At 39.8% G+C, this 17,507-nt stretch overlaps 1 long non-coding RNA gene across 1 annotated transcript in view; it reads right to left on the reverse strand.

Moving 5' to 3' along the window:
- Positions 1 to 1,143: 1,143 nt before the first annotated feature.
- Positions 1,144 to 17,507, reverse strand: part of LOC147458668 (uncharacterized) — a 41,599-nt gene continuing 25,235 nt past the window's right edge. Inside the window, exon 2 of the long non-coding RNA XR_015187790.1 lies at positions 1,144 to 1,590. This is a non-coding gene — a long non-coding RNA (uncharacterized LOC147458668). The remainder of the gene's footprint in view (positions 1,591 to 17,507) is intronic.

Consider the following 17,507-nt stretch of genomic DNA (forward strand, 5'->3'; position numbering starts at 1 on the left):
AAACTTTAACTTCTTTCGATGTGTAACACCCGCATGGCCGTCCCCAAAAGTGACGGGCAAGCATTGAGTCGAACATTGCCTGCCCAAACTTGGGCGTGGAGACGTGGAAGACAATAGGCAAAAACTCATTTGTGGAACAAAGTGGGCATCAAACAAATCGCTAGGCAGCAGAGACCGCCTGCCCAAACCTTGAGCGCCTATTAATCTGTTGCCAACTTACTCGCAACGTAGCGTTCAACCAATAGGTTAGGCTTACGAGCTGACACTCCATTCTTCACATCTCCGCCCGTCCCAAAAAGCGATGGTGGCAGGCACCAGCCGAAGCTTATGATCGCCTCGTGTACATTACCATTAAACTCCTTATTGTCGCCAAGCCCCTTCATAGGCTCCATAAATTTCCCAGGTAACCGCTATCTACGCGATGTTCGCCTGTCTAATTTATAAGTCTTTAGTTCAAGACTCGTTCAATAGTCCTTCGAGATCTCTTGGTCTGAATTCTAAAACTCTCTTCTCTTCTTCTTGTTCCTGCTTTGAAACTGACTAATTTCGATTTTTGACCAGATCTAGGATAAGCTGAGGCAAGATTGGTGAGAGAAATATTTATGAGCATCTACCCCTTTCCATGGGTCCCGGGGCTTGGGAGCATAGCTTTGCCTCGTGTATCATATCGCTTGTCATGATGGCCCAGGCCTGATATTGGTTTGCTAACACCACCACCAACATAGCACCTCATTGGGCATTTGCATGCTTCTAGACGTGTACTCATAATGGTCACTCTCCTTAACCCCTTTGTGGTAGCAGCAATTCTTGTGCTAAATACTTCTCTTATACACCAACTTACCAAGAAGAATACATTCCAATGGATCAAGGTAGAGAAGTGAACCTTTGATAAGCTGAAAATAGTTTTGTACTCATAATTGGTTCTACTTAAACATTTGTGGTGGAAGCAAATGCTAGCAATAAATGTATAGTTGTAGTACTCAACCAACAGAGACATGACATTGCCTTCAAAAACATATGCCTAAATGAGGTATAAAGAAGGAATAGCAAGTTCAAAATACCGAGTCTCCCTTTTATTTTTGCAGTTGACAGGTATCCCAAGGGACATTGGGTACTTTATGATGATTTTTCATTCCCCCCCCCCCCCCCCCCCCCCCCCCCCCCTTCTAAAAAATTCATGGCTAAAGCAAAAACTTTTTGCATTTGATATTTGGTTGGGCTCCAACATGACAAAAAATAGACCATTCCTCAAAGAATAAAATGATTAAGAACATCATCTCTAGAAGCTAGAAGGGCTGTGACTTTGCCACCTAAACACCTTTTGTCTAAATTTTGCCAAGATCCACTCCCACCTTTGATTGAGAGATACTTTGAAGCCCATTGGTCCCAAGTAGCCTGAACACTTGTCCATCCATTATTGGGGCACAAGTTGCATCAGTGATTAGTTGAGGCACAATTCCAGTTGAGCTTTTATATCGAGTTTTAGAGTGGTTTATAATTGACCCACTTGCCAAACAAAAAGTTTCCAGGCACTCCCAAAAGGTTGATATAGATTGAACATCATTTCTCATTATGGCATATTTGTGTCATCTGCAAATTGTTGCAAGCAAAGATCTTTAGTGGTGGCATTTAGTATGGCAATACCTCTTAAAGACTTTTCTTCTCACAACATCCAGTATTAGCCAGTCATCAATAGCATCAGAACAAATAGCATATAACAAGGGGGAGATAGGGCAGACTTGCCCGATGGAGTTAGTCAGAGGGAAGGGTTCAATTAGGCCTCCATTGATGGCAATCCTGGATTTGGCATTACCAAACAAGATGTGGACAAATCTAATAAACTTCTTTCCAAAACCCATATCAGATAATGACTGAAAAATGAAGTCTATCCTGTTATAAGCTTTGTCGAAATCTATTTTAAAGAAGACAAAATTTTTCCCACTCTCTTGAGCATATTCAATTGCTTCCCAAATGGTGATGATGGAGTCCAATATGAATCTGCCTCTAATAAAGCCTTTCTGTTCATGAAGAATGATTTGATCCATTAAGGGACTTATTCTCATAGCTAGAGAAAGGGCAAAGATCTGCTAGATTGAAGTCAGACATGTAATGATCCTCCAATTTCCTATGCCCTCTTTCACTCCCCTCTTATGAATGAGCTTAACCACTCCAGTATTTATGGAGGAAGACAAAGTACCTACTCTAAGGGCTTCCATCCATATAGACGAGATATGGGACTAGGAACTCATGGTACTGATGAAAGAACTCATTGGGTATGCCATTAATGCCAGGTGATTTACCATCCTTAAGGGAAAGAATAGTTTCTCTAAGTTCCCCCTGTGTGAGATGGCTGATTCAAGACTTTGGCCACATGTTGAGGTGCATTTTTCCCCCTTATTCTGGCTATTTTAGCCTTGGCACGAGTCTAGTCAACCCCTCTTTCATGCTTATGGATGATCCCAAGAGTGTTGGAAAAGCACATGCTGCTCATCAATTTATTTGGAGATGAGTTAAGAGTAGCAGCAACAAATGGTAGGAATATCTAGGCATGTAGAGTAAAAATTCTTTAAATACATAAGCTCCTCTCCAAGAAATTCTTACTCTCTCTCTCTCTCTCTCTCTCCCCCCAATTCCACTTGATTAGTAGGTGTTGAATTCGAGCCTTTGGCTAGATCTTCGAGTCTGGAGGATTGATCCTATGACATAAAACTCGTCTCCCTTAGTTCCTTGGTATGTTAAAGGTGAGGCATTGCCATGGAGCAACTAGGGTCAACAAAAATTGCCTTAGTGAAATTGCCACTCTCAAAATGCTAAGGCACGGATTTGAGCAAGCTTGTATCCTTGACATTAAATATCACAAAACTCTGGACTTACCTAAGGGGAGGCCTTTTCCTAAAATGAAGGTAGAGAATGAAGCCACTTGGAAAAATCACATTCATTGATCATAAGATGATGGACGATGCACGTTGCCAAGTCAAGCCATGCTCATTTGAAAGAGGGAGAAAGTGCCAAAAATGAGATGCAATGGCTTTTAAAGCTTGAAGTGTTTTAAAGCTTGCAATGAGCACGCGCGCACACACACACACACAAAATGGAGCATAAGCCTACGACCCTACAAGCCTACAAGGTACGACACATCAACACACTTGAAAACTTTAACGCACTTTTCCCTTGTTTCAAAGGTTTGCACAGAGTTGGAAGCCAACATGGTATGACAAAGTGTTAGCAGAGTTCCTCATCGACCTCGGCCAAAAGAGTGAACAGTCACAGGAGCCTGAAAGAGTGTTGAAGCAAGACCGTAAACAAGGAGAAACTCAAGAATAAGCATTTAGATCCAACCTTTTCATGGCCTTAGTTATGGTAATCATTCAACAATGCACTAGTACTTCAACAATAAGATCGGAGGATGTGGGCTAGCCTTTTGTTGTCAATAATGCTAAGAAGGTTATCAAAGGTTTGGTCTCACAGGCCCCTCCAACTTGCATTTCGAAAAGCAAGCTGGTAGGGCTTGGTGAAGATATGCATATTAAGTAGGGAAAACGCAGTCTCCTCAATGAAATGGTGTCAGTGTCGATGATAAAAATTTATCATAGGTTTGGTCTCATGGGCCCCTCCCAGCTTGCATTTTGAAACGCAAGCAGATGCAAGCAAGTAGGGACTGGTGAAGCTAGGTTTATAAAGCAAGGAGGATGCTACCAATAGGGTTTTCTCAATGAAACATTGAAGTGAGGGAGGTACTGGGACGGAAATGGGAGGAGTGAAGGGTGCTACTGCACAAACAGAGAATCAAGGCTAGGCTTACCTCAGCTATTGCAAGTGCCATCGCCCTCCTCTCGGCACTCTAAGACAACTCACCCTCTCTAGTAACACCCTCAACATTTCTATCAGCATGCTGCTTTCCATTGCATCCAACAAACAATAGGCTTTTGACAAGCATGATTTATCAAATGCATCAAGTTCAATAAGCAATATCGCTAACTGCAGATGGTCTGTGTATCCCATACTCTACTCCATAAGTGCTTGACTACGCAAGGAGCCTCCCCCATGTCTAGGGCACTTGAGAAGGACCTATTTGTCTCTTATCTATACATATGTCAATGAATTCTTGCGCAAAAAGCTTCACACACCAAGCCAAGTAGAGCGCAATATCTCTAAGCACAAGCCAAAGCCATACGGATGTGTCGATGCCAATGAACTCAAACCAAGACGTTGTCATTTTGTGGAGGAAGAATGTATTGCTGGCTAATTCGACAATCATGCAAGTTGATGAGAAGGAAGTGCTTGTTGAATAAAGCAGCATGGATGGATAAGAGGCGGTCCTTGTGGCTAGACTTGACCCTGACCTCCCCCTTCAACAGGGCAAACGGTGGACTGGCTAAGAGGCGGGGGTGCATAGGTTATATCCCCACAATAGGATTTCAAAAAGAGAGAAGAGGGTTTATCCTCACCAGGTCCCACCAACTTGCGTTTCCAAACGCAAGTTGAAAAGGGCCAATGAGATGAAACGCCTCAAAGCTCAAGACTATTTTGATTTTTCATTCGCACTAACAAGGCTACCCGTGGAATCAATGGCCGGGTGAAAATCATGCCCATCTTGAAAGAAAGAAGGTAGAACATGGGGAATGTGCTACTATGGTAGTGATAGCGTTTAAAAAAAGATTAGGACCTCTTTTATAGTCAAGCCAACAGAAAACGGTTTTTTTCATCTTTTGCATCAAGTCAAACTAGATGCCATCGTGAACCTCTGTTACGCACTCTTCATTGGTAGCTTCTTTTGGAAGTAAGGGTTTTCAAGTTTCATAGTTCCTCTTCTCCATGGACATAAGTATCATCGCTCTCATTACTAAGCTTTCGGGTTCTTGTTCTCCATGGATAGCATCACCACTCCACTATTGTTATTACGTCTTGGTTGAAAAAATATGTCTTTATTCATCTTGTATATACCAAAGACTTGTTGAATAGCACAGTATACTTGTTTCTTCAAGCTATCCTTTGTTGTTTTAGGTGTATTTCCCATCTTTGCTAAAATATATGCATGTCTATGGCTAGAGACAAAAAGATTTTTCCCTTAAATTCATGGCCATAAGTAGTTTGCCTCTTCTAGAAAAAGTTTTGTGATAAAGCTAACAAAAGATGATAGGAATTGCACATGCAAAACCACAAAGTGCAAATATATTCACCTCATGATTATTAAATCTATTACCATCATCTCATTTAACAAGCCATGCAAATCCTTTTTGTAATTGCCAACAATTTATGATTTTTTTTAGGGAGTGAGAAGAACAAAGCATATTTTTGCAATTTCCAACAATTTATGACATTTTCAAGGAGTGTCAAGATGAAGATGAAGTGACTTACATTTAGCTTCACTACAAAGTAATGATGGGTATGTAGGACACCCACACGCACAATAGAACTATAGTAGGCACCACAACATTGTCAACAAATTAATATTCTTAAAATCTACTTTGTTTTGACACTCTTGCATCAATTTTGTTTTTGGTGTCTAAGAATTTTTAAAAATACTCTTCTCAATTTGAGCACTATGTTGCCTATTTATGATCGCTAGTAAGCTTAGCTTTATGAGATGCAGTAAAACAATTGATAAATTTGATATAAAAATTAGGTTGCAAGAAAAATTTATATAGTATGACTTTTAATACTTCTTAGAAGTTCTACCAACTTTTTTGACAATTTTTGTTGTTTGCTCTTTCACTTCCTCACATTAAATTGTCTCTATTATTTTCTAGATCTTGTTTGGGGCATGGTAAAAGGTTGTGAATGTGTAAGAGTCATAGTGATGAACACAGGCTGTTCCTCAATGTACATAGATAAGAATATGATGTGAGATACTATTGTGTACTAACATACGTACAATGTACGCAAGAAAACACAATTGTAATTTCAACTAAATTGAAAAGCTTTGTAGTCAAGACGAGCGTAAAAATATAATAGTGTTGGAAGTCAAACAAAAATTTCGATGAGTGGATGAGTTTCATGGATTGCATTTAAGCACCACGTTGCATTCATGGCTACTTGGGAGAAGGAACTCGATATGAAGTGTTAGTCCGACCAACACATCACTATGGTATTAAGGAGGCATAGCATGATTCCTAGTCTGAATCAAGAAAGTTTATTTGTAAAAGTTTGGTGAGAAATATTGATTCTTTCTCTTTCTTCTAAACCTATGTTCACCGCTCATTTTTTAATAGCATAACAAAAAGAGCTTAGCAAATCTTGAAAAAGCTAGTAGCCACTCTGAAAATAGGTGCTTTTTTTAAATCTTCAATTACTTTAGGTACAATCTGGCACTAAAGAAAAACAACCATTTAGCGTAATGCATACATGTAGATGTGGTGTACAAGAGAGAAAGTTTGCATATAGAGACCATGTATAAGTAACAAATTTTTCTGAATGAATGTATGCAAAAAAAAAGAAAGAAAATCAAGAACCCTTCCAATGGGATCAAAATATCCATCTTTCTATTTTCTTTGCTCGCTTTTTGTCCCTTGCTCGCTTTTCACCACTCGTTAAGTGATATCACCCTTTCTAAGGGATGTGATAGTTGAAGGGATCAAAAATATTTTCCCAAAGGGGGCTAAAGGAGTTTTTGAACCTAGTAGAGGTTTTGGTGCCTTTATTGCCTTTAACATAGTTTTTCTTTGAGACAATTTGAAAGCCTTCAGAAGAGGGTTTGTAGCCCGCTTCTTTTGAAGGTGAAGGGATTTTCAAATAGAATCCCTTACAGGTATACAATGCTTTAGTTCAAAATCCAAGTCAACCTCAATAAGGAGTTGGGGTTCCGACTTGGGATTAATACCACCCCTCGCCCCCTGTCCCAAGACCTTCCCCAAAGCCAGGGGTACATATCTACAAGCGGATCTAAGAAATATACCCAGACACCTAAGATTGAGCCTAGGGTACCAATTGAACACTGATATGGGGTGTTCCTTATGATCCATTGACCTTGACTTACTATCTGCAACACAATATTAGCAATCTCAAAGAAAAACAAATAGTAATTATTAGGTAAATATTGGACATGTATAACTCTTATATTTTTGTTCTCACATTGCTAAGAAATCCAAGATTTAAGGGTCTCAAAGGAGGGCGTAATCCCATGGCAAAGTCCAATCACCACCCTGTTCTGAAGCTAGAACTGCCAAGCTTCCAACTCCTTTACAAAAATAGTAACCCTTTCATTTGCTTCTCCAGTTTCTTCTTCAAGGTCAGCTTCTTCCCTTGCAGCACAATGTGTGCCTACTTGGACAGGGATAGCAGGTCTACTGTTAGCTTGATGTTGGGGAGGAGCCTCAGGGTCAATATCTTCCGTATGGGAGGGTGAGAAAGGATGACCTATGTTCTTGAGATTAAAACCCTCAATTTCAGAGAAATTAAGAACGGGAGGGTTACCTTGCACCTAAGACAGGAAGGGGACTAAGCGAGAGGACGAGCAAAGAGCTGAGCCATCGCCAATTGAATCGGTGAGAAGAGGTTACCCCCAGAAGCTCCTCTGTAAAGGAAAGCACTATTGAAGGGTAGCGCCGCCATAGTTGTATGGGATGGAGTCAGCATGGGATTTTCGGGTTCAGTCAGCATCAGGGGTCTATTTTGAAACAGAGGATTGAGAACAAAGTTTACTTATGCAATGGCTCCAAAGCCTGCAAGCCTGAGTGGGGGCATGTGCACTAGAGGTTGTACACCACTATGCACCAATGCATCGCGAAGGGCATCTTGGAGTTCCATCGCCCTCCTCCCCTATGGGCAAGGGGAAAAGGGGGGGGGGGGGGGGGGGGGGGGGGCACCCCAGGACAAGAGCCATTGGTTGAGTACTACGAGAGAAGGCGCAATGATGGCTCAACAAGGAGGGATTGATGCTTGTATGACCATTCACTCCCTTGTCCTCCACGCTCGTCGTCTTCACGCTTTCCTCTGATCCTCACCCTGCTTCGTTTTGGGGAGCTTCTTCTGTTTTGTCTGTGAACCTCATCCTAACTACTCAATGGAAGAAAGTTATCTTCTAATTAATAATCGCCTTCGTGTCACTCTTCCAGTAAGAAGTTAAAGTTTACATGCATCTTAAGTGAATGCCCAATGTGGTACCCCGGCTTATTTTGCCTTTTAGATATTTATTTTACTTGTTTGACATTGTGGGGCAAGAAAACCTTAAGGGGTGGTACTTAAGCACCTCCATGAGGTCTCTTGGGATGGTTTCCTACGACTTTAAAAGCGTCTTCTTCCCCCCCCCCCCCCCCCAAAAACCCCACCCTCTCTCTCTCTCTCTCTCTCTCTCTCTCTCTCTCTCTCTGTGTGTGTGTGTGTATATATATATATATATATATATATATATACACACACACACACACACACACACACACACACACTGGTTCCACATTGATAACTTTGACATGGTATCAAAGCAGGTAAATGTTTCATCTTGGGAGGATTCGCGGGCCAGGAAAAGCAGCGAGGAAGCATTGCTTGGCGTTTTGAAATGCCCACAAATCATCTCATTTAGGCGTTTTAGGCTGGGTTCAGACTTGGGCAGTAGGTGTGACCTGCACGCGGGTCGAGTGGATGTGACAAGCATTGATAGGCTGCAAAAAATGAGAACTTAGCGTTTCCTCCTGCTGGCGGCTTCACTCCCTCGGGCTTCCGTGCACTTTTCAGCGGCCGTCACGGGCGAGGCTTGATCACGAAATCATGAGACCAAGCAGACCCTGCTGCTGCAGTGCTTGCTGTTCTGCAGCGGCAAAAACTGCAGCGTGAACTGGTGCGCCTGCAGACTCAGCTGAACTTGAGGGAGACAACAAGCAGTCTGAACCCGCCCTTAGCTACTGACAAGTTTTTTCCATCATTTTGAAACGCTCCAGCACCGACTCTACAATAGCGTCGACTTGTAGTGCGTTTCCCAATGCAGGTGCTTGTGGGCTTCACTAGCATAGTCTCATGCGGACATGGTGTTGTTTTTGTAGGCCTAGAACAAATTCAAACATCATGGACCCGTTTAAGCGACCACATTTTTATAACCCCAGTATTTTGAAATGCCTTGGGCTGAGCTTCTCTAGAGATCCTTTGGAGACAACGAGACGACGTAAAGTAATGACAAATTCTGCGAGGATAGATAGCATTTTGAAACGTTGTAAAATGGATTCCAATGGGCTGCCCTTTGAGATGCTATTATGAAAAGGCCTTCAGGGAAACATTTTGAAATGCAAGTAAAGGGAGAACGTCCATCCACTGAAGCTTATAAATCCAAGGTCAAACAAGGCGATTTTTTGGCTATGGCTGGCAATGAAAGTGCATTGCCTAGTGCTCAATTACCTGCCTCGACGCAATCGAAGTTCTCCCTTGACATAATCGAAGTTCTACGTTGGCAATTTATTTGTCTCGAAATTACAAAGAGAATGGCAAACAAAAGAGCTAGGAAAATGACCAAGGCAAAGACAAGCTTGACAAGTATTGTAGAGAGAGTGATTTCACCTAGGAAATCTGCATGGCACACGTGACGGCGGCCATAGTGGCCTCTGTACTATATTTCTAGCCGGAAGAGAATACCACAACATGCTTCAGCCAAAGAGAGACACATGAGCAACAGAAGAGGGAAAAACAAGCTCGCAATGCTTGATTTGGACCCGTGTGTCAAAGTTCACATAATCGATATTTGAACCCGTGTGACAATAGCGCATTGCATCTAGCACGGAACCAACATGGCGTACACAAAAAACACTTTGGATCCAATTCAGGAAATTCATTGTTGTTGGCATGATTATGCACATGGTGTGTTTCAAATTTTAGGTGATGTGTTCATACTTAATGAATGGGGATTCTTGGACGTAATCTACTCTATAGCTCAACTTTCTAAGAGGCCACCAGTGTGCGTTCTGTTTGGTGACAAGTTGGTGGAGAAAATCTTAGGTGTATCTAGTATCCCAATCTGTGGTGGGGTGTCCATGGTAGCTATTTCATCGACTTGGTCTTCCTACATATGTCCACTATGAGCTGCAAAGAGGGTGTTGAAGCTTTATGCATCTCAAGTGGATGCCCAATGCCCACTGTCATACTCACTCCACCTACTCGCTCTCTTCTTATTTTATTCATTAATTATCAAGATTCCTTGTGATCCCATCTTTGACTCCATCGAATTTGGACCCTCTTACCTTTACAAAAGAGACAAGGAGGATTAGAACTTTTAGCAAGGCGAATTGTACTTGACGCTTTTGGGCTACACCATCCAAGCGAATGCTCACGCTGTTGTGCACGCGCATTGCAATTCATTTATAAACTCTCTCTCTCTCTCTCTCTCTCTCTCTCTCTCTCTCTCTCTCTCTCTCTCTCATTGTAATGCAGCCATCGTAATCTGCACGTTCACGTCCAAGAGGAGAATCTCGCTTGATTTTCCTCTTTCTTTTTTTAAAAAGAATCGTAGCACCTACTTATTTCATTTTTTAGGTATTTATTTTACTAATTTGACAAGAGTGTGGATCAGGAAAATCTGGAGAGAGAGTACTAAGGACTCCCATGAAGTATAAATACAGACCTTTACCCTGTTTGTATAATTATCAATTTATTGCCAAGTTGTGGCTTGGAGCAACTCTTCCTCTTTCTCTGTCTCATGCCTTCTCTCCATAACTCTACGCTTCCGCATTGTCGAATTTCACAAAAGTAAGATGTTGAAAGATTGCCATCAAACTCCATCCGGAGGTCACCGTGAAAAGGCAAAAACCATGAAAGCATTGGAAAGGTTCTTCTGTTGGCCATCACTTTGAAATTTGAGTCATGCATGGTGTGCTTTTGAAAAAAGTATAGCACGCAAAAGACTCGGCTTATTGCCAACCTTGCCCATGCCTCATGCTCTTTGAGAATCTATCACAATAGATATATCAAGATGCAACAAGGCCTCCGTGTCCTGTGTACCCACTTGCAAATTTATAAATCTCACACTTTTAGATATGCCGAAAGCTTATGTGAGCTGTGTACAGAACAAAACAAGAAATGTTTCTTCCATTGGACCATTGCTAGAGTTTTCCTACAACACAATATATTTACCTATTGATAAAGCTTTGATTGAGATAATATGATAACTTAACTTCTCACCTTTGCCCGAAAGATGAAATTTTTATACAGATAGATTTCTTTGGATCCAAAATCAGTGACCAAGAAGGTGCACGCTATTGTCAAACCACCCAAACAAAGACAAAGAAAACAAGCCGACGCTAGAAAGCATGTAGAGTTCAAAGAAGGTGATTGGGTTCTATCGAATTCAACTAAAATACGATACAGAGCAACCTTTTTTATTTCCAAAACTATCCCAAGATATTATGACCATTGAAGGTAACTCATTCAACCAATGAGGATACATATAAATTGGAACTACCCTCTACTTTGAAAACCCATAATTCTTTCAAACTGCTAGGGAGAACCTGCCCCAAAAATTCTTGGAGTGTTCGTGGGTTATAGGCTTGCAAGTAAGGTGTGCAAATGGATCCAAAGGACGTGGAAGATTGAGTTTTCCAAGAATGATCTGCTCCATGGAGGAAAAGGGATGAAAAGCCAACTGATTTCCATATGTATTCAAGTCATTAAATTCTCCTTCTTCCACGATGTTTGAAAGGTCAGCAATGGCCGAGTGTTCGTCCAAGATCTCTTGGTAGCCAGCTATACATAGATTATCCAAGATAGCAGGAAAACTATTTTTAGGATTGGAAAAAGCAAGACCTCTCAGGAGTGGAAGTGGGTAACTCTTTCTGTCAGGTCTATGACAACTTGATGTTTGCGAGGTTGGGGTTCCTTCTAATCATCAGTTTCCTTTGAAATGTATGTGGCCATAGCTCGAATTGAGCATGATCCTGATGTTATGGTTCTCTCTTATTAATATAACCTCACATATTGTGAGATTTGAAAAAAAAAACAATAATTCTTTCAATGTTAGCCTCATAAACCAAACACACCAAAATCAAATGAACCTATTTTTGAAAATCCACCTTAGTAGAAGAAAAGGCATGCTCTTAAGCCCGTATAAATTGTACTACACAGAGAGAATGACAAGACATTGCTTTGCGACTCACAAGTACTTACTCAAATTTGACAAAGGTCTTCCTACAATAGATGCAAAATGGGAGGAAAAATTTATGAAGTCATATACTGCCATTTTTTAATTCCTATAATTTAAGAGTCTTTTCAGCTGAAGACAACTAAATAGAAGCTAGGCAACCATCAAAACTAATTAGAAAGAAAATTGAACCTACCCTCAGCATTACAGTCCATCTTGTGTTCCACATTAGCCACTTGTAGGAGCGGTTCGAAAATAGGATGAAGAAGTTGTTCATCTAGAGGAAGTCCAATTTTCGAGGATACCAATCATTACAATCCATTCGAACCTAAATTGGTTCTTGATCAAAAGGGAGAAATAAGTCCCAAAAGGCTTCTTACCCAATATTCGATAAAGTGGAAGCATCGACCAAGTCGGGTGGCATTGGAAGTCATTTTCCCAGTTTCACACGGACGGCTGACTTACTTCATCTTCAAAAGTCATCTCCACATCCCTCTCGCTCAGTGAACTAAGTACTTTCAGACCAACCTTCTTTTTTCCTTCGGCAAGTATTCATTTTGCCTTACGCGCCCACTCAGGAAATTTTTCAACGATACCTTTTTTTTGGGGGGGGGGAGGGGGGGTTGGGGGTTGCTGGCTAGTAAATTTTCAGATATTATGAACGCATTTTCTTTTATCCTATGTGCATTCCCGCTAAATTTGTGGCCACAAGACTTACACCTCAAGCCTCGATGAGGTCTTTCCTGCTATCAATTCATCTACGTGGCACCACTCAAATCCTTTCACCATATTGCAAAGAGGTTTGTGAGTATAACAAACCTATCTATCAACATTATACCATCACCATTGCGTCCTTATTTAAAAATCAACAAACATTTACAATGTCCACAAACATAAGCATAAACATTTCTGGATGTATTATTATTTACATTTTAAAAATTCTTTTTCATTGTGAGCTTTCACTCTACACATGACGAAGAATCGTCTAATTTACATCTATATAGCCTTCAAGTGTGAGTGCACTCTGCACATAACATGCAATCTCATAAATCTACTTGAATGACCTTCACGTATGAGTTAATCTCTACACGAGAGATAATGTTACCCTACTTAAATCACTTCCAAATGTGAGTCAAACTCTACAAAAGCCAAGGGATCACTATTTTGCTTCCAAAAATCACCTCTAGTGTGAGCATTGCTCCACACTTGGCAGACAATTATTAAATTACTCTATCTGAGTTACTTTTAAGTGTGAACATGGCTCTACACAAAGAAGTAACTACTAATTTAAATTAAATTAAATTATTTCTAAGTGTGAATTTTTCTACACATGATAAGCATTAACTTAATTCACTCTAATCACATTTAAACTCAATTTTTATTTTTTAATTTTACTAGAATAAGCTTGATTTCTAACCAAAATCTCAATCAAAACAATATTTTTACTTTTTGTGTTGGGTTTTAGAGTTCACCTTTAGGTTGAACTCAAGGCAACTTGTAAATAAAGAAGCTCACAATGAAGAAAGGCCCGCGAGGTTCATGCAAATATAGAGAAAATTATTTCGATCAAAATATAATTCGGTTGAAATATATTTCGTTCATATTATATTTCGATAACTACTAAGAAATTAATCGATACGGTGATTTTGCTGATGTGACACCATATTATATGATCGTTTAATTGATGGTGTTGTATAATACGCACGACTAAAGTGTATTATATGTACCCCGTATAATGTTCAATGCAACTTAGACAACAATTTGATGCAACCTATGCTTCGAAAAATTTCATCGAGTCATGGAAACTTGTGAAAGAACATCTTTTTGAAGGAAATGTGTAGCAATAGTGGACCACTTTGTTAATGCAAGGTCATGCACCATCATCCTTTATCCAATTTAAACACATTTCCTCATTTGCATGGTTAAAAACAATTGGAAGTGGATATATATGATGAAAGCATGGCACAACTTGGGTGCACTAAATTGGAAGAACCTTGAGTATGGGGTCAGGGGGGGGGGTAATTGAGAAACTCCCCTATATAACTTGCATTCGGCCCTTTTTTAATATGATTGAATGAATAAAATGACCCCTTATTAAACCCCTTTTGTTAATGCATCTCTATTAATTTCACTAAAATTTTTGCATTAAAAACCCCCTCCTACTGAACTCAAGTGATACATTAACATGATTACATAGTGCACCCCCCAAGTACAACGATAAGTTTTGAGAGGCATTGTTGCCACAGTGAGTTCCTAAAGAAGTTGTGCCAAAGTTAAAGAAACTAGAAAAATAATGTTGTGGTTTTCCCAAGGAAATAAAAAACAATTGTGAGAGATTAAATTGTATAGTATTGCACTATTGATAGAGAATGTTATCGAGTAAATGCTTTGTTGATAAGGTCAAAACATGGACTTAAGGTGGCGACAAAGAGTTACTAGAAAGCAATTTTTTCATAAGAAGAGTCTCATGAAAATCTTTGAAAATAATTAAAGAGAAAATCTCAAGCAAAATTTGTAGAAAATGGAGCTCAAAATAAGAAAAGGGGGGATAGTCCCCAACTTTCTACTCCACATATCACTTCATCACCATCTCCCTTCAATAAAAACCTTAAGGATGAAACTACCAAACAATCCTGAACCGACAATAGTTTCCAAAGAGGAGACTATGAAGAGCAATAATGATGAAGCAATGACATTGAAAGTGGAGTCCCATAAAGCAGATGTACATGATGCGTCCAATAAGAAAAAGCATGAATCAATTGCATTCATTAACGACAAAGCTCTAGAGCTCCAACAACACACAGAGAAAGCCAAGATGCCAAACTTGAAAAGGATAAAGATGAGAAAGGGGATACAGGAGATGTATCTAATGTAAGTGACCAACCAAAAATCAGAGGGCAACTAGGCTCACACCACGGAGGAGTAGTAGATATAACATGGAGACTACTTCACACATCTAAAGTGCATGCATGCCATATTCTAAGCATCATCTATTGTCGTTATGAATCGTCTTAGTAGGCAACAAAGTCGAAATTCTATGGAGTGAGGTTTGCCCTCCATGCTCAAACTCCATCACATAAACACTATGTAGCAAATTGTGGTCAACATATTCGTTGTGCCTCTTTTAAGCCCAAGCTCAACAAACTTACTGAAATAGCCTACTCTCGATGTCAAAGGCTAACATAACAAATAGATAGAAAACGAATGACAAAGCTTCCTTTAAATGGATAGCTACACTTCCTTAAATAGATAAATATATAGAAATGTACGATGCCCATATGAAATCCCAAATAGGGGCCTGTCTATCAAGAGGCTAGCCAAGTACACTCATTTGATAATCTAGGATGGCAGCTCATCAACACTCATTAAAAAACCAAAAAATTGTGCCTATTCATGCCATTTCACTATCCAAACAAAACATTAAAAGTGTTGCTCGCAAATCATCAAGTGCAATCTCTTCATAATTTGGAAACAATAGTGGGTCATCGGTGTAATCCTCATCTAAGACGTCAAGTTCTTAAGGCACAAGCGTAGGAAGATCACAAATGTATTATCCTTCCTTGTAGTTAAAGAGGTATGGCCTCCACAAAGAAAAGGACGTCGTTTATGGAATTAGAAGTTTACCTTGGTACATAGATCAAGATAAACCAACCCTTTGGCATATAAATCCACCAATGGTGACTCCACTAGAAGCTATCTCTAGAGAAATCCCACACTAGTTGGCAAACTTTTAGAAATCCCATCTTCAATAGGGGGCAACTAAAAAAAATAATTAAAACACCCACGCATTCTCAAAATTGAGGAAGAAAATAGAAAGTGAATATAGAACTACTCGCCCACTCACTAGCCTCATAAAAGGTGAGAACCTTGTCCAAGATGCATCAAATCTAGTAATTAGCACAAGGGACGTAGATGATGTTCTGTTTCTAGGGATAAAGGCCTACTCACTCCCCTAAGTTATACCCCACTAGTGTATAGGCTCATTTATTCATTATTTGTGTGTTTGGCTATTAAATGGCTGGACACCATGTGTACACATTATACCCCAACTTAAAAACGTATAAAGGACATCTTAAAACTTGAGTCTACAATCTATGTTTTCTACTTTGCAACCTCTTTCTGCTCTGCTCTCGCGCATATCTGTTGCAAATACTCCACCAAACTCTACACACCTTGTGGTAGGTGTTTTGGGTGCGTTTCCCTCCTTTCAAGTGGTATTGGAGTGAGGTTTCTTGCGACAAAGTTGGTTGGAGTTACTGCATTGCATTCTTCCATGCTCTGTTTTTCGATTTTGGAAGGTGTTTCTCATCACATTTAGGGTTTACGGTTTCCCTAGTCCCAAAGACAAGTTGCAGCAAGTTTTATATTGATGTTGTGACAATTTTCAACCATAAAAATAGGTCCATACAGTAGGCTCTAGTCTATATTATACTCCTCCATCAAGTGGAACTACTCTCAGACAAGGATTTTATATATAATCACTGCTGCAGTGTACTTTACAACTCCCACCACTTTTTTTGCGTTGTTGAATTTTCTACATTGTATTTCTAAGAGTATATTATTTGCTCTTGGTGGATGCACATGGTGCTTTGGTGCTACAAAGGGTAGTGGGAGTCTACACACATTTACTTTGTTAATTGTGCATCTAAATCAGCTTGGACATCATAATTTTGCTAAGTTCTCAACAAATTTTTTGATGCCCCTTTTTGGTACTATGATGTATCTATATTGTGGATAATGCCATAGCACTTTGCCCATCGAAACAATGAATTTTGGATTGTTTTTAGGCACATGCAATTCTGAATTTTCTAGACTATGGAGTGTTTTGCATCAAAACTTGTGTTTTGGTGCGTCTATTGTTGAACAAATTGGCTGGTAAGTAGTTGGTTTTGTTTATAATAGTATACAAAGCTACTTTATTTGCTGATTTTTGTTAAGTCTTTCTCTAGGATTCCTATACTTGAATTCATGTCCACTAGTTCAAAGATCAAGAGTCTCTTTGAAATAAAGGAGTTTGATGGTAGTGGTTTTGATCTATAAAAGGATTGCATGCAAGATACCTTGTTTCGGATTGTGAAGATGACTTGAAAATGGTAAACCTGATACTTTTACACATGAGGAATGGGCTAGACTTAGTGAAAAGGCCATGGATTACATTAAAATGGTTGTGTGATAATATCCTCATAGATTTCTTGCCTAAAAAATATGGGAGAAGCTCAGAGTCACTTATGAGAGCACACCACTCATTAATCAAGTGCATTTGATGCAAAAGTTGTTAAATATGCAATTAGATGACTCTAAGCCCGCCTTTGAGCATTTGAATGCTTTTACACGTGTGCTAAGTCAATTGCAATATCCATGATTGCAGTCTTTGATGATAAGCTCAAAGTTATTTTTTTGTTGATAACACTGTCAACAAACACATGGAAAACATTGGTTAACTCTTTAGCCAATA

This window comes from Adiantum capillus-veneris, chromosome 4 (genome assembly GCF_014529385.1).
Source record: "Adiantum capillus-veneris isolate H3 chromosome 4, ASM1452938v2, whole genome shotgun sequence".
Classification (NCBI taxonomy): domain Eukaryota; kingdom Viridiplantae; phylum Streptophyta; class Polypodiopsida; order Polypodiales; family Pteridaceae; genus Adiantum; species Adiantum capillus-veneris.